The following is a 16,348-nucleotide window of genomic DNA, read 5'->3' as shown; positions in this document are numbered from 1 at the left end:
CCGCCTCTGTTAGTCTTTCACAAGTACATCCAAGCTCACTGACTACTAAACAACACATTTTGACAAACAATATCATGCGGACACACACAGATGAATGAAGATAACATAACAAGCAGGTTGCATCATAAACCGCTACAAAATGAAGATGTCACAACAACCAGGTTGCAACATAAACTGCTGCAAAAGAAAACCCCAGTTCTTCATATCATCCTGGAGTAGTTGGGTTGTAGGTGCATTGAGCATGCTAAAACTCGAATGTACAGAACATTCCAAGACACCTGGCTCTCAATAATTCACTTTAATCACACTGTACTAAATGCTTATACTGAGAATATAGCATTAGGAACTCACTCTCCTTGTGGAAAACTACCCAAGGTAGAAATTAATTATTGAAAAAAAAGTACAATTATGAAACAATTAAAAATGATTATGTACAGAACATTCCAAGACACCTGGATCTCAATAATTCACTTAAATGACACTGAACTAAGTGCTTATACTGAGAATATACCAGTAGGAACTCTCCCTGAGGAAAACTACACAAGGTTGAAATTATTAAAAACAATTAAAATTATGAATTCTCTTCACATTCAGTCTTTTGATACATACATCTTCTATTCTGCATAACTGCATCCATTATAAATGCAACAAGGTTTTGTTATGTCATTGTTTTTAGATAGTTGGCAGGATTACACAATAATTTTCCCTAAAACATTTTGGAAGGTGTGAAGCATGTGATTGGCTCACCGTCAATTATACCTGTACAGAATTGAGAATTGGCCTGCTTTGTCCGAGATGGTATATTCTAAATCTGGTAAATGTAGTATTTAAATATTTAGATCCATTCAATTGCAAGCAATTTACAATTTGTCAGATCTTCCATGAAGGTGTTTGACAATGACGCCTAATTCACACTGGGTGCGGAAAGGCTGTGGAGCGGTCTTCTGCAGAACGCCGCAAGGAATAGAAAGCATTGGAGTCGAGTCAATTCACACTGGCTGCAGTCTGCCATAAATTGGAACGCTTTCTTTTGGTGGGGTGGATGTCTTTTTACCTCCACCTTTTCACGTCATTCACGGGAGAGGCACGGATTCTAATATCGTTTCCTGGCTTGGTTTGTTACATTCTGTTGTCACTTTTCGTCTTAAATGTTGACCAATCATCAAAATTTAGATGCTCATTCCTGTCCACCTCATTAAATGTGAGATCAAATGTAAACGTGTTGGAGTGCTTCAGTTTAGCCACAGAGGTCAGCTGAGCAAAATTTCAAAGTTGTCTTTAGAAATATTGAGCATGTGAGAATAGTGCAATGCATACAATGGATGAAAGGATCGATGGATGAACGGAATTAGGAGCACCAGATTTCCAACAATGAGGGCGACCCTTCAACCGAGACTGAGAACCACATTTTCAGATAGGTGGTGGATGGTGTACAACCGTAGGTGGAAAATTAAGTCACACTAAACCTTACAGATTGGAATTTTATATGTAATGACCTACAATATGAACAATTGAGATATCAAAAAGTCTCTCAGAACACATTATGTTGATCCATGTTATTTATTTACAGTGATATTGAATAGACAGTTTCCAGTCCCTTCCGTGATACCCTCCAATACATGGAGGGAGGGAGGCGTGTCTATATTAATATTTTTCAATTCTGTGATTCCTCCCTTCCTTCCTGTACTTTGTGCAAAAGGTCTCTCAGAACACATTATGTTGATCCATGTTATTTTGACATGATTAGTAAAGTATTTACAGCGATTTTGAATGGACAAATAGTTTCCAGTCCCTACTGTCATACCCTCCAAGATATGGAGGGAGGCGTGACTATATTAATATTTTTCAATACTGTGATTCCTCCCATGCTGTACTTTGGGCTCTCTTGCATAAAAAGTCCCATTAGATGCTGTGGGTGGACTGGAGCCTATCCCAGCTGCCTTTGGGAGAGAGGCAAGGTACGCTTGACTGAACGCCAGCCAATCGTAGGACCCATATAAATAAAACCATTCACACTCATATTCACACCCAAGGACAATTTAGAGCAGGGGTCTCACACTCAACTTATGCGTGGGCCACTGGAGATACAGTCAGGGTGTGTCTGAGCAACGTCAAAAATTCCATCAGGTCAGAACAGTAACAGTTCTTCAGAATGTGAACAGGATTGGAGGGAGATCCGGTCCTCTCTCACCACTCTCAATCCTTTGCATATTCCTCAGCAAGTCTATTTGTGTAATGATTTCTGAGCACCGCAACATTCTTTGTGCATTTAAGACATGCTCAACAAAATTCAACATTCCGTCTCCTGTTTTTCTTGAAGTTGGTAGTTGTCATTGCCGAACTTCACCTTCTGGTAGGTTTGAAAAAGACAAAAGCTGGGACTTGGTGATAAGATATCTTTTCTTTGTCTGTATTTTCCTGAACGGGATCCAACGGGAACGAGAATTTTCCAAGTACATCCATTGCCTGAGCTATCGTAGCCCATTAGTGATCGAAAAACACACGCGCACAAACACTAAATGCCGAGGCAAACATGACAAAAGCCCAGGTACACATGGCAAAAACATCGGTGCCGTACTAACATTTAAACTTCAATATCAGTTAGGAGGCAGCAAAATATCATCCTACAGACTGGAAATGGCTCCCGGGTCATGATTTTGGGACCACTGATTTAGTGGTCACACATGCATGTGTTTGAAATGTGGGTTGTAACCATGTGTAGTGTAATCATACGATGTAAAATATTTTCTTTCTTTTTTTTTTTTTTTTTTTTACTTTGAAGAGCAATAAACACAGTCAGAAGCCCAGGGTGAACTGAGCTGTCTCTACATGTCTTAAAAGTATTTAGCAGTGTGTCTGGGCTTGTGCCATAACTCTATCTCTGTAATTTAACAAAAGTATAATACAGGACATGTACTGGTTTGTGTTCTCAACGTTCCATAACTTTTTATGATAACATATCCTCTTTATTACTTAAAATTACAAGCTAAATTTAGCATTTCAACAAAATTAAACAATTGTTCACCTCTGCTGTTTGTTTGTTGTCTGTTGTATTTAACACAAGAGACCTTTCTGCTGAAACATTTGACTAAATTTGCATACATTGAATTATTTATTTAAAACAGAAACAATGATTAGAAATGTGATTGCTTTTAATAATTGCTTTCTATTTGTTAACTTTGATTTAAATTAAATTCACTCATCACTTGTGTCAATGATCACTCTAATACAGGTCCAGCTGCAGTCCTAACCAAGAAATTTTTCGTGAACGAATGAATTGTGCTCGGATGAGAGGTGAAAAGTCTTGAACGACAAGTGAAATAGTCAATATGCTATTGATTTGATGTTCTGATAATAATAGGACCTGGATTAGGGATGGGAATCTTCACCATCAAAGTGATACGATACACATCTCAATACACTGCCAACGATTCGATGCATTTACGATTCATGGAATTGCCAATGATAAGATGTGACATGATTCTCCCATCTCCTGCGATACAGTACGATTTAATTTTAAAACAATACGATCCGTTGCGATACGATACGATGCAACAGCATCTTACAGGTCGTATCGATTTTCCGATGCATATCGGTGAATCTTCCTAACCCTAGTACAGTGTGTATACTAGGGATGGGAATCTTCACCATCAAAGCGATACGAAACACATCTCGATACACGGCCAACTGTATCTTACAGGTCGTATCGATTTTCCGATGCATATTGGTGAATCTTCCTAACCCTAGTACAGTGTGTATACTAGGGATGGGAATCTTCACCATCAAAGCGATACAAAACACATCTCGATACACTGCCAACGATTCGATGCATTCACGATTCATGGAATTGCCAATGATAAGATGCGATATGATTCTCCCATCTCCTGCGATACGGTGCGAAACAGTAGAATTTAATTTTAAAACAATGCGATCCGGTACGATACGATACGATGCAACTGCATCTTACAGGTCGTATATATTTTCCGATGCATATCGGTGAATCTTCCTAACCTGGATGAATGAGAATAGTCACACGCAGAGTACTTTTTCAATGCAAAGTAGAGATAATGCTGTAGCAGTGAGTCAATCTTCAGTTGTTCCATCACTGGGTAGCAAACAGGAGGCAGATTCAGACAGGCAATACAGGGTGAAAACTGGGCTACAGTTAGTGCAAGGTAATGAGATACCGTAATTTTCGGACTATAAGTCGGAATTTTGGTCATAGTTTGGGTGGGGGGGCGACTAATACTCAGGAGGGACTTATATGTGATTTTTTTTCACAAAATTCAAAAATCCGCGATGTAGTGAAACCGCAATAAACGAACCGCGATGTAACAAGGGATTACTTCAGTCATTTGAACTGAAAGTGACGTCACCCGTGCCGCGCAGCGGTTGTTTACATAAAGAACAAAGGATTCGATCACGGGATGACGAAGATGACGAAGGGCCCCACGTACTACCGCCATCATTAGCGGCTTTGTTTGTAAGTGACACGGAGGACAAAGAGTTTGAAGGATTTAATGATTTGGAGTGACACAGAAGGTTTGAAAAACTATTATGGCTTTTACGCAGGCCCGGCCCTTCTCGACGGGAGCTCTCTTTCACCTCCGTGGATGGAAGTCGGGGGCCGGCGCTCGGCCGGGTGGCTGTCCGGGGACGGTGGATGGGGCTCAGACATGGCTTTTATGCACGCCCGCTCCTATTCTATGGAGCTCTCTTCCACCTCGGCTCGTTGAACTCTTGTTTTGTTAAATAAAGAGCCGTTTACCAAACCCATGTCTTTCCTGGTACTTTAACGCTACAATATAGTTATATACTAGATCTCTGCAGCACACGCGCGGCGTTGTTGACATAAAGAACGAGGAATTTGATTGATGGATTTAATGAGTTGGAGTGACACAGATGGTTTGATAATATTGTTGTAATATGATAGTTATTTGAAATATATTTTATATATCGTTATATGGGTCTGTGGAATACTTAGAAATGCAACTTACAACGGGTTTGACGTCAGCATATGTGGCGCATACGCGGCATTGTTTACATAAAGCAAGATCGATGGATTCAATGAATTGGAGTGACCCAGATGGTTTTATAAACGTGTTATTTATGTAATACTTACTTGAATAACTCTGAATGTTATGTCAGGCCTGTTCTCAGCTCCTCGTTTGTGTATATGTCACATTAGCATACCGTATCGTTTAGCCTGTTGTTGCTGGTTCATGTCTGTTTTTGGTGTTGGATTTTGACAAATAAATTTGCCCCAAAAGTGCGACTTATACTCCGGTGCGACTTATATATGTTTTTTTTTCACTTTATTGTGCATTTTATGGCTGGTGCGATTTATACTCCGGAGCGATTTATAGTCTGAAAATTACGGTAAGTCTGTTGTTTCATAATTTGTCAATGGAATGGGCTTGGGTACACTACTTTAGGACTCAAATCCAGACTCAAAAACAACTCCTACAAACACCCATTCAACAACTCTCAAATGTATACAGCCACATTTGTAAATCATTGCAATTAAATTGATATACCCTGGATTGATTTGGTGTCGTGATACACTTGCCTGGCTTTGGCGCATGAAATGAGCATGGGTTCAGTGCTCAGTCAGTCCAGCCTTTTTGTAGGAATTTGGCTCGGATAGAGGCTGCAACTCTCAGTGACACTGAAAAGCAATATACAGACAATGGATAGATGAGTTTGAAACAGCAAACACTGATGGAAATAGACGGAGTAGCAAGCAATAATAGTACATGCTTTGTTCACAGTGTGACATCATACAAGTTCAGCAGCGGTTAACTTGCTAAACAATTAAGATGACAAACTCATTGTGCTCTATGCAGACAATCCTCTCTGTAAACAATAATCACTGTCATAAATAAGCTCTTCTATTGATGAAATAATACAAAGCTTCTGTCAAAACGGTGTGCTAAGTGCAATGTGCAGTACAAGACAAATAAAAGACCTGGAATAAAACAAGTCAAAATGAGTAAGAATATAAAACCAATTAACACAAGGATATACATACCAGGCAATAAAACCCTACCTCTCATCCTAGGTATAAACCAGAGAATGAAAATTAGTTTTATTCTGGAAGTTAAAACACATATGCGTGGATGCAGCAACGCTCAGTTGTAGAGTGGCTCTTCGGTACTGTGATGTAATTTTACATGGAGAGCAAGTAGCTGACCTTGCAATGGACGAAAATGGTGGATGTTGCCGCTTATTCTTATTCAACAAACACAATATTAGTCATCAGAATGATGTATTTGAACAAGCAGCGGAGTATAGAAGATATTGTAAAGACTGCTTTTGACTTGACCTCCACTTAAAGAGTATGTACATTAAGTGGGTTAAGTCGCGGAGCAATATTTAGCACATTTCTCAATCAAACATTTTTAGAATTGTCATCAGTTTTTTTATAGTAGTCTCAAAAGGCAACACTACATGTCATTACATTTGTTCCTGGCAGCAAACAAAAGCAACAAACCTTTACATTGTACAACCTCATCTTCATTTAATCAAACATGCATGCTCCTGGAATGTGAGAGGACACCAGAGTAGCCAGGGAAAACCCATGCAAGGATAGGGAGAACCCAGGAAGACTGAAACAGAGGTTTCAAACCTGAACTTCAGAACTGTGAAGCAGACTTGCAAACAACATAATCACGAATTATGCGAAGCGTTTATAGCATGGTTCAAATAAACTCTACAGTGAAGGAGACACTTGAGTTCTTTTGTAATATAACATGTTGGACAAATGATTTTCCTTCTACAAAGACTCTCTCTACATATTCAGGCAGTGTGAATTTATTTCTTGCAAGTTTCCGCCATTCTGCAGACTCTAGCTAGTATGAATACACTACTTCGCTCTGTTATTAAAATACTCTTGCTTGACTAGATGTTTCACTGCAAATCTGTGTTCAAATCTCTGGAAATCGTACCTTTCCTTTCTGAATGATAATAATAATATGATATTTCTCATAAGATTCATATTGGTTTGGATCGGCCTCCAAACAAGACAAGCACAGACTGCAACGGACAATCAGGACTGCAGAAAAGATCATTGGAATCAACCTCCCATCTATCCAAGACTTGTACCTGTCCAAGACCAGGAAACGCGCAAGCAACATCTCTACAGACCCTTCTCACCCAGGTTACAGTCTGTTTGAACTACTCCCCTCCGGATGGCGTTATAGAGCTCTGTATGCCAAAACCAGCAGACACAGACACAGCTTCTTCCCCCAGGCTGTTGCTCTGATGAACTCACACCACTCTTAGAGTCTCAGAGTCATTGCTGTGCAATAACATCCTGCTCTCCACACCTTTTTGGATTGTCTACACTGTTTGTACTATGTGTCTTCTCTGCATCCATTGCAGCCTGGTCATCCTGGAAGTGGGACCCTCCCATCTGTGGTCTCTTCTCAAGGTTTCTCACTTCCCCTAGTCGGAGATTTGAGTTTTGCCTTGCCCTCATGGGAGTTTAAGATCAGGGGATGGCTGAGAATATTGTCATTTGTCATTTTCACATGTCCTGAGTGTTGTTAGTCACCCAAATGTTGAACAGAGACTGTGATGTAACAAAGTCAAATTCCTTGTTTGGCACGCTCAAACATGGCGAATACATTCTTTTTGAATCTTGAATCCTGAATTTCAGTGGCTTTAAGGCACTTTCTGACTCGTTGAATGTTACCTGCTGTGCATGTGAAGCAGAGGTCTCCAGACTTCAAAATATTGTGCTACATTAACATCTAAAGAATGAAAAGAACATTTTCAAAAGCATTCTTTTGATGGTAAGCAGTAAAATGGCCTACTATTTACACCATATATCTACCATGTAATTTAGCTATTGTTTGTTGTCTTTTAGAGCTTTAAAATAGTCTACGTAACACACTGTATGTTCAGCAAGGCATCCCACAGGCTTGCATATTCCCCCCTTTCAGTTTTATAACTTAAAAGGTTTTCACATGACATTTATCCATCCCATCCATTTTGTCTACTGCTTGTTCCCACGAAGGTCGCGGGCGTCCTGGAGCCTATCCCAGCTCTCATCGAGAAGTACGTGGAGGACACACCCTGAACTGGTTGCCAGCCAATTGCAGGGCACACAGAGACAAATAACTATCCGCACTCGCACGCACACCTACGAGTGCTCAATCAGCCTACAATTCGTGTGGGAGGAAACCGGAACACCCGGAGAAAACCCACGCAGTCACAGGGAGAACATGCAAATTCCACACAGGGAGAGCCTGGAGGTGGGATTGAACCGGGACCCTCTAATCTGTGAGGCGGACGTGCTAACCAGTGCCGCACTGTGCCGCTTGTACTCCCATTTATTAGATTTGCAAAACAATCTTGATTCATGCTCACACAAAAAAATCTCTAACCAAACAATTTCTCATACTTGTGTGTATGACAGCTTTATTTTGCCTACAATTTCATGAACATACTATTACAAATATGAATGTAGGGTCATGCATATTTATGACGTCTCTTAGTTCACTGCTGGATGGTTGACATTCTATAGTTTATATTATACCAGATCCGCTTTGCTCATTGTTTGAGGCTTAATGTTGGCAGTTTTAAACATTTGTCAGGTAGATGACTAATACTCATTATTGTCATTCGCATCAAGGTTAATTGGTCCCTAACCCAAGTAAACAGGAAGGCTTTACTACTTTATTATGTGAAGTCATAATCACAGTCTGCAGCAATTGTCATTCAGTTGCTACTTGGTTTAAATGTAGTCTAGTCAGTAGGTTGTCTTTTGTTCCCTTGAGCTTCAGCCAAATTTGATCAACCACTCAAGCTAAAAGCCCTTAAAAGTCCCATCAACGTATAATTGATTAAAGTGCTCCATGAAAAAGAGATAAAAGCATTACAGTGGATTCAAAATGTAGTTTAGTTCAGAAAGCCAAAGTGAATCGTCCAATACTGTTCATGTGATTTGATGACCAGTTACTGTATGATAGCCAGAAAGGCAGTCTCTGGTTTACAATACTACCACTACTACTACTACTACTACTACTAATAATAATAATCATAATCATAATCATAATCATTATTATCAGATCAAGGATGCTTACCCCCAATTACTTATAGTTTAGTTAAACCTTACTGTGAAGTTTTGGACCAGATCACTGGTGCGACAAAAGGCACATTTTATTTGAAATCCATCCTGTTTGTGTGCGTCTGGGAATATCACAAACGTAGATTACAGTTTACAAATATTGTTCAAGCAATGTTGCCACCTGTTGGTGATTATGGCGAGTTACAGCATTAGAGTAAAGGTTTCATCCACGGTGCGCAAGTATTGGATTATTTAAATCAGTGCCAAGAGAGGCCTCCAGCCAAGTACTCTTGAGACAGTTGGTCTGACGACAGATGAACCCGTTTGCTCAAAGGAGATGTCATCTGAAACGTTTGTTTGTAACATGTGCGTGTGTATCAAAAGTGAATTAAAGTCAACACATTTACTGTACCTATATAGATGAAATATACTTGTGACACTATTCAATTCTTGAACCCCTGTGTTGCTGACACTGTTTGGTTGTCTTTTTCTATCTGTATTGGCCATGATATAGCCATAGCTGCTGGACTGGCAAAAAATGTAATGAAACTGACATGCTTTGATGCGGTGAGGTCACCGCTGTTTGTAGTTAATGATAAATGTATTGTAAGAACAGCTACAGTTAATGCTCTCCAGTTGTATCGCTGTGTGGGGTGGTGGCTGCTCTGAGTACAACATGAAGGCCCTGCAGCGCATAGTGAACACTGCAAGTAAAATCATCGGGGCTCCACTCCCCTCCCTGAAGGAAGTTTACGCCTCCCGTCTCACCCGCAAAGCGGCCGCGATTGTGTGTGATGTGAGTCACCCTGCTCACTCTTTGTTTGTACTTCTGCCCTCCAGGAAGAGGTACAGATGCCTGCGATCCCGCACCACCAGACTCAGAAACAGCTTCGTACTCCAAGCTGTCCGGTTCCTGAATTCCCTCCCCCCTCCACCCTCTGCTGCATGACGTCCTGTTCTTTTGCGCTATGATCTGGCTGTCTGCTATTAGCACGCTTGCTCCGTTTTGCTGCTCTTATTTGTCTATTTATTTATTTATTGTTTATTTATTTGGGTTATTTGCTTATTACTTATTCGTTGCTCTTGTCTGTTCGTTTTTACTCTTTGTGCTATTTGATTGTGAGTGTTGTGTACTGTGTCTAGTCACCGTGGGACGGTGGGAAACGTAATTTCTATCTCTTTGTGTGCCTTAACATGTGAAGAAATTGACAAAAAAGCGGACTTTGACTTATTGAATAATTGTTTCTGTATCTGACTGCTGGCTCCTGAATTTCCCCCTGGGGATCAATAAAGTATCTATCGACCGATCGACCGATCGTCCGTCCGTCCGTCCTGTCTGTCCGTCCTGTCTGTCTGTCTGTCTGTCTGTCTGTCTGTCTGTCTGTCTGTCTGTCCGTCCGTCCGTCCGTCCGTCCGTCCGTCCGTCCCTATCTATCTATCTATCTATCTATCTATCTATCTATCTATCTATCTATCTCTCTCTCTCTCTCTCTCTCTCTCTCTCTCTCTCTCTCTCTCTCTCTCTCTCTCTCTCTCTCTCTCTCTCTCTCTCTCCCTCCCTCCCTCCCTCCCTCCCTCCCTCCCTCCCTCCCTCCCTCCGTCCGTCCGTCCGTCCGTCCGTCTCTTTTATTAAGACTCTTTTGTTCACACATTATTTTGCAAATGCACACAAGTTTCCTAATACAATAGTGCTGTATTTGTAAGAAATAAAAAGGCATGCAACTGTGTAATAATATGTTCAGATTGCTCCACCAGAACAGCAAAACATTTCCCTGTCTGGTCTGTCTTCTGTCCCCTGCTGTGAATTCTCTGGAGTAATGGCAGAGTTAATCTGACAGACAGACACAATCTGAAAGGCTCAGTGGAATGCATTGTTTTACTATGAGATTTACTTTCCAAATATTACTTGGGGAAGTTCACTTTGATCTCTTATAACTCAGTTCAAATCCCTTTCATTACTTGAGCATTTCACTGGGTATCCTTCAGGCCAGGTTTGAAGTGTTTTGATGGCGGCGATGAAGGGTTAACAGAGGATGTTTTTGAAGGTCTTGGGGGCCCTCTGCTGGGGCTTTCCGTCTCTCTGTCTTACTAACCCTTCATCAAGATTACATTGAACAGGAGGCCAGGGCGTAGGACGACAGATTGAGGTCTGCCAATCTCTTTACACATACAGAGAGAAACTATGACTGGATAAGAAGGCAGCTGCTTGTCCCAAGTACAGACGGTCTCGGGATGAGCTTGAGCTGTACATGTCCTTCCAGTGATGGAAACATGAACAACAAAGTGTGTTGCTCACTTTGTGTCTGATATCAGTTCACCATCGTATTCAGAGGCAGAAGAAAGCAAAGACCCTTATGTAGGTCGGACGCACGCACGCACACACACACACACACACACACACGCACACACAGATTTATAGTGACAGGGCCAAGTTGACATCTAAATCACTTTATTGTGCTAATCAGGTATTAGAGACAGCCAGGGCAATCAGTCAAGTCACAAAAGAGATTTATTCAGGAGAACCACAGCATGGCAACGTCATTTTGAATGAAGAATGTCTGGGATCAGGTATCTTGTGTTGCTTCTCTTTAAGATGCTTGAACAGGCCAGAATCCTCTTACTGGGACTCCCACTATCTACACTAACTCACCCATGGAGGAAGTTGAACTCCAGTACTGTAAGTCATCACATTCTCTTGTCATGGCTTCAGCTGTCAACACAGATTTGCGCAGGATGTCTCAATCTCGATTTGGGCTGTTGATTTTCAGCTTCCGTTTGTAATGATGTGATTAAGTTTATAGTTTGGTGGGTGACATTACTTCAGTGATAGTCTTGTCCTGTGATAATTCCTGACCTTCTTTCTTCTGTCTGAGCCATCATGGTGTACATACCTGTGACTGTGTTGTCTTACCTCAGTTCTTGTCTGTCTGACAAGTTTAGTCTTAACAATTTAAGTAAATAAGTTCTTTACCGTATTTTCCGGACTATAAGGCGCACCTAAAAACCTCAAATTTTCTCAAAAGCCGACAGTGCGCCTCATAGTCCGGTGCGCCTTATATATGGACCAAATTGCGGCCCGCGTCTAAATTTAAACTGGCCCGAAGCATTGTGTCATAAAATCAATCATAAGCGGCCCGCTGAAGACTATGAATCGTGAATCAAAAAGACTCATCAAAGGATCATTATCTTGTGATTATAAAGTAATTTGTTGCGTCTGAAGTTGAAATAAAAAAGATAAAATTGATTGCTTAAACATACAAATTCTTCAACATACGATGAGATATTTTATCAAATATTTCACTCAACATCCGAAGTAATTTCCAACATACGACGTCATCATGGTTAGCCCGCAAGATGGTGACACGTTGGGATTTCGTCAACATCATGTTATCATACCCAAGAAGGCTAACGCAAATGGTAGTAGTGGTGACAAAAAGCAAGAAAGTGATGATTTCCTTACAATTAAAACAAGAAACCATAAGAAAACATGAGTGTGTGTGAGGGAACTTGCAAAACAATATGGGCGTAAAAACAAATTTCGACGATCATTAAGCAGAAGGAAGCCCTCAAAAAGGTCAAGCCATCCAAGGGGATCACCAACATCTCAAAATGTTGCAGCAGTACCCTGGAAGAGATGGAACGCCTTTCTTTGAAAAATCTACAAGGTGGTCGAGTGAGGGTGAGGAGGAAAGTGAAGCAAAGAAAAAAAGCCTGAATTGGGAGGAAATGAAGAGGGTGAAGATGAAAGTTAAAAAGATCCCTTTTTTAAGTGACACAGAGGACAAAGATTTTGATGGATTTAATGGTTTGGAGTGACACGGATGGTTTGATAAAATTGTTATCTATGTGATAGTTATAGTCATATAGGCCTGTGGAATAACTTAGTAATTGTGCATAACATTGTATTGTTATCTGAGTACTGGAAGCATTTTATATGTCTTTTTTTTTTACAGAGGCGTGGAGAACTTTAGGGGTCACAAGGCATTTGGAGTTCTTTTGAAAAGTCATTGTTGTTAAAGGGCCAGACAGGAATGAATGTGAAGATGTGGAAGGGAGGGAGGAAGGGAGGGAGGAGAATGTGTGCGTGTGTTTGTGTGAACGTGGGGGAGAGATTAGTAAATGAAAGGAATTGTTAGGATTGAGCACACACAGCAACTCTCTTTTCCAAAACTTTAAAAAAGGAAAGTCATAAATTTAAAGTGCAAGGTAGGGAATGCTGGCTATGATGTCTCCTAAAGACTAGACATAATTTGATAGTCATTCCATTCTTAAAATCGTAGTTATTTGTTCAAAAACACATGAAATACATTAGCCTAATGGTAAACGTTTAAATAGATCAGAATAATCAAACTTCACTAACAGTTGCGAACAGACACAATTCAATGGGCAATAACAGACTGCCATAAAACGCAATTACCATTCAATAGATGGAAAAGCGTTGGTTGTCCATTAGCAGCCAGTTACTACGCTTCACCAACTTGTAAAAGACCTCCAACAAAGTGCACTACATGTCTGGACACTGAAAAAAAAATTATTCAAAGCTATTCTGATACAAGTAGCTAATTTCAGCGACACATTATGAGTAGGGTAAAAATAACCTGTATCACGACGGTCTAATCCCAGCTCACATTCCCTATTAGTGGGTGAACAATCCAACGTTTGGTGAATTGTGCTTCACAATATTCAACAGACATGCATTTTGTCCCATTGTAAAATGGCATTTTTTAAAATACATATAGTTAGATAGCAGCCCTACAGTATGTGGCCCCATGCTAGCATTGATGAAAAATTGTGGCCCATGTTAAAAGCTGTAAGAAGATGCTACAAATGTCAATTGTTAAGACATGACTGAATTTTTAGATAATAAAATTGCATTGTCCATTGGATTGTTATTTACTTACCAAACAATTATGATGCAGACATTTTCCCTGCCCCGGTAAAGTGTAAATAGTGACATAGACGAGGACATGCACAACCCAATGGTTGTGTGTTTCTGACATAAAATGGAATTTAAGAGGTTGATTAATTTTAAGTTCGAATCTGACATACTGTACTGTACTGGCTCTCAAGGTTTGAAGGTTCATTGAAAATTGTAACCAATACAGATCAAAAGGAATTGAAAATATTTCACTTCCTTAGGAGCAGAACATCCATACTCCAATAGCAGGAGTATTTTGAGTTTGAATGGTTGCACCCATAAAAATCCTTAATCTATAGTCTTTTGAATGACTTCCCAAGAACATTGGCAACCACCCTTCAATCACAACAAATAACCCAGTTTGAATCAGTTTGAAGGAACATTATAGTTACTAAGTACACAAAAAGTCAACTTTTTGTCAAGCTCAAGAAAAAATGGACCAGCCATCCTTTGTTGCCAGTCAGTTTGAGTCATGGTTTAGGGCTGCGTCAGCTCTCTTAGCAAATCAAACTTACCCTTTTCAGATGCACGTTTAAAGACTACAAGTACACCTAAAAGAATAGGACATTAATTCACATGAACAACGTTGTCATGCTGTACTCACAGTAAGTCCGTTAATTGTCCACTAAGTGTATAAGAAAATGTGATGGTTGGGACTTTGAATTTAGACCAAAGAATCCAAGGGGCAAAATTCACAAAAAGGTAAAAATTACAATACACAATAAACGAAAATGAAAGCTCACACATTGTACTGTATAGATAGATTTAATATAGACGAATTCCTTGACAGACATGAAATGCACTTCATTTGGTAGTATTATTAATGAATTAAATGAAAAACTACATAAGCAAGAAAAAAAATCAAGCATTTGGGAACATACAAAATGCTTCCAGTCCTCAAATAGTGAGCATAGCAATGTTATGCACAGCTACAAAATAAAAAGAATATAATACTTTAGACCAGGGCTTGTCAAAGGTTAATAATAATAATAATAATAATAATAATAATAATAATAATAAAAATATTATTATTATTATATATTATTATATATTATTATATCGTATATATTATTACATTATTATATAAAATAATAATATCACAGCTGATCTTAATCTTCCGACATGTATTTTCTTAGATTTGAAATAAAACAATTGCTCATTCTGATGAAGCCTGAAAACCAGTGGCACTATTGTTTACATTTAAAATGAATGCATTGTGCAGGTTTAACACATTTCTTTCTGCATTGTCCCAATCAAGCTCCTCAGGCCTGCTGTGTGGAAAACCAATCTGGCTGAGACAACATGTCCACCAGCCTATTTCTCTATTGTGTATTAGCTTCATAAAATGCAACAGCCTTTCTCTCAGGTCTGTGGAACTGCTGTGACCTCACTATCTAACATGTCACTTGCTGAAGACGTTGAAGTGGGGATGCCTGTCTCTCCCAAACGCCTGCTGCTCTCTCAATGTTTAATTAACATTTTTTGTTGTCGTGAACGCGGCAGGGTGGAGTTAAGTCTAATGCTGGGCTTAAGATCTGGGGTTGGGGGTCGGAGTAGGTGGGTGCTGTAGTCGGCTCCACCAAATAAATCCCTCCACCCTCTTCTAAAGCGAGGAGGGGGCAGTGTTGATGTGGACTATGGAGCAACGATCCATTGATCCAAGATTCACACTCCAACAGTGATAATATTGAACTGGGCTCTTGGCCCAGGTCCTGTGGGAGCTGCCGCACCAGAAAAAACATGTCAGTGGACATTAGTGAGCACACATCACCTCCAAAAGCTGCCAGCAGTGCATACTGACATCTGTGAGGAAAACAGCTTGATCCTGAGAAAACATTTTATATTATTTAAATGGATATTGGAACTCTTTGAAAGTATTCCTTCGATTCGGAACAGAATAAGCAGATATAGAGAGGCTTACTTTTTATTTGAGTAGCATAGTATACATTGATGGTGTTGGCCTGGACCCTTGTGGGTCAAAATCTGGTTGATTATGTATTGTTTCTCAAATCAATACGATTGGCCATGGGTATGTTGTTTTTTCAAATTATTGACCAATATAAAGCGTTGAAACTGTCTTTACTCTATGCCAGAGCTCATCAACAGCAAAGGACCGCATGAGTAGCCCCAGGACCGGTTCTAGAAATGTCTTATCAGTGATGAGACATTGTGATTTTCAAGGAATGTTTCCTAATTATTGTGAAAAAGTTTGACTTTGTCACCTATCGCCTATCTATAATTATTAATAATGTTAATAGGTAATTTGAACAAAACGCCTTATTTCACAAGTGTGTATCAAACTGAAAAGTGATGGTTTTGGAAATACAATATTTCATACATCCTTTATATTCACCAAC

This window comes from Syngnathus leptorhynchus, chromosome 4 (assembly GCF_054491065.1).
Source record: "Syngnathus leptorhynchus isolate UIUO chromosome 4, UIUO_Slep, whole genome shotgun sequence".
NCBI lineage: Eukaryota > Metazoa > Chordata > Actinopteri > Syngnathiformes > Syngnathidae > Syngnathus > Syngnathus leptorhynchus.
The sequence above is the reverse complement of the archived record's forward strand: the minus strand, read 5'-3'. Positions refer to the sequence as shown.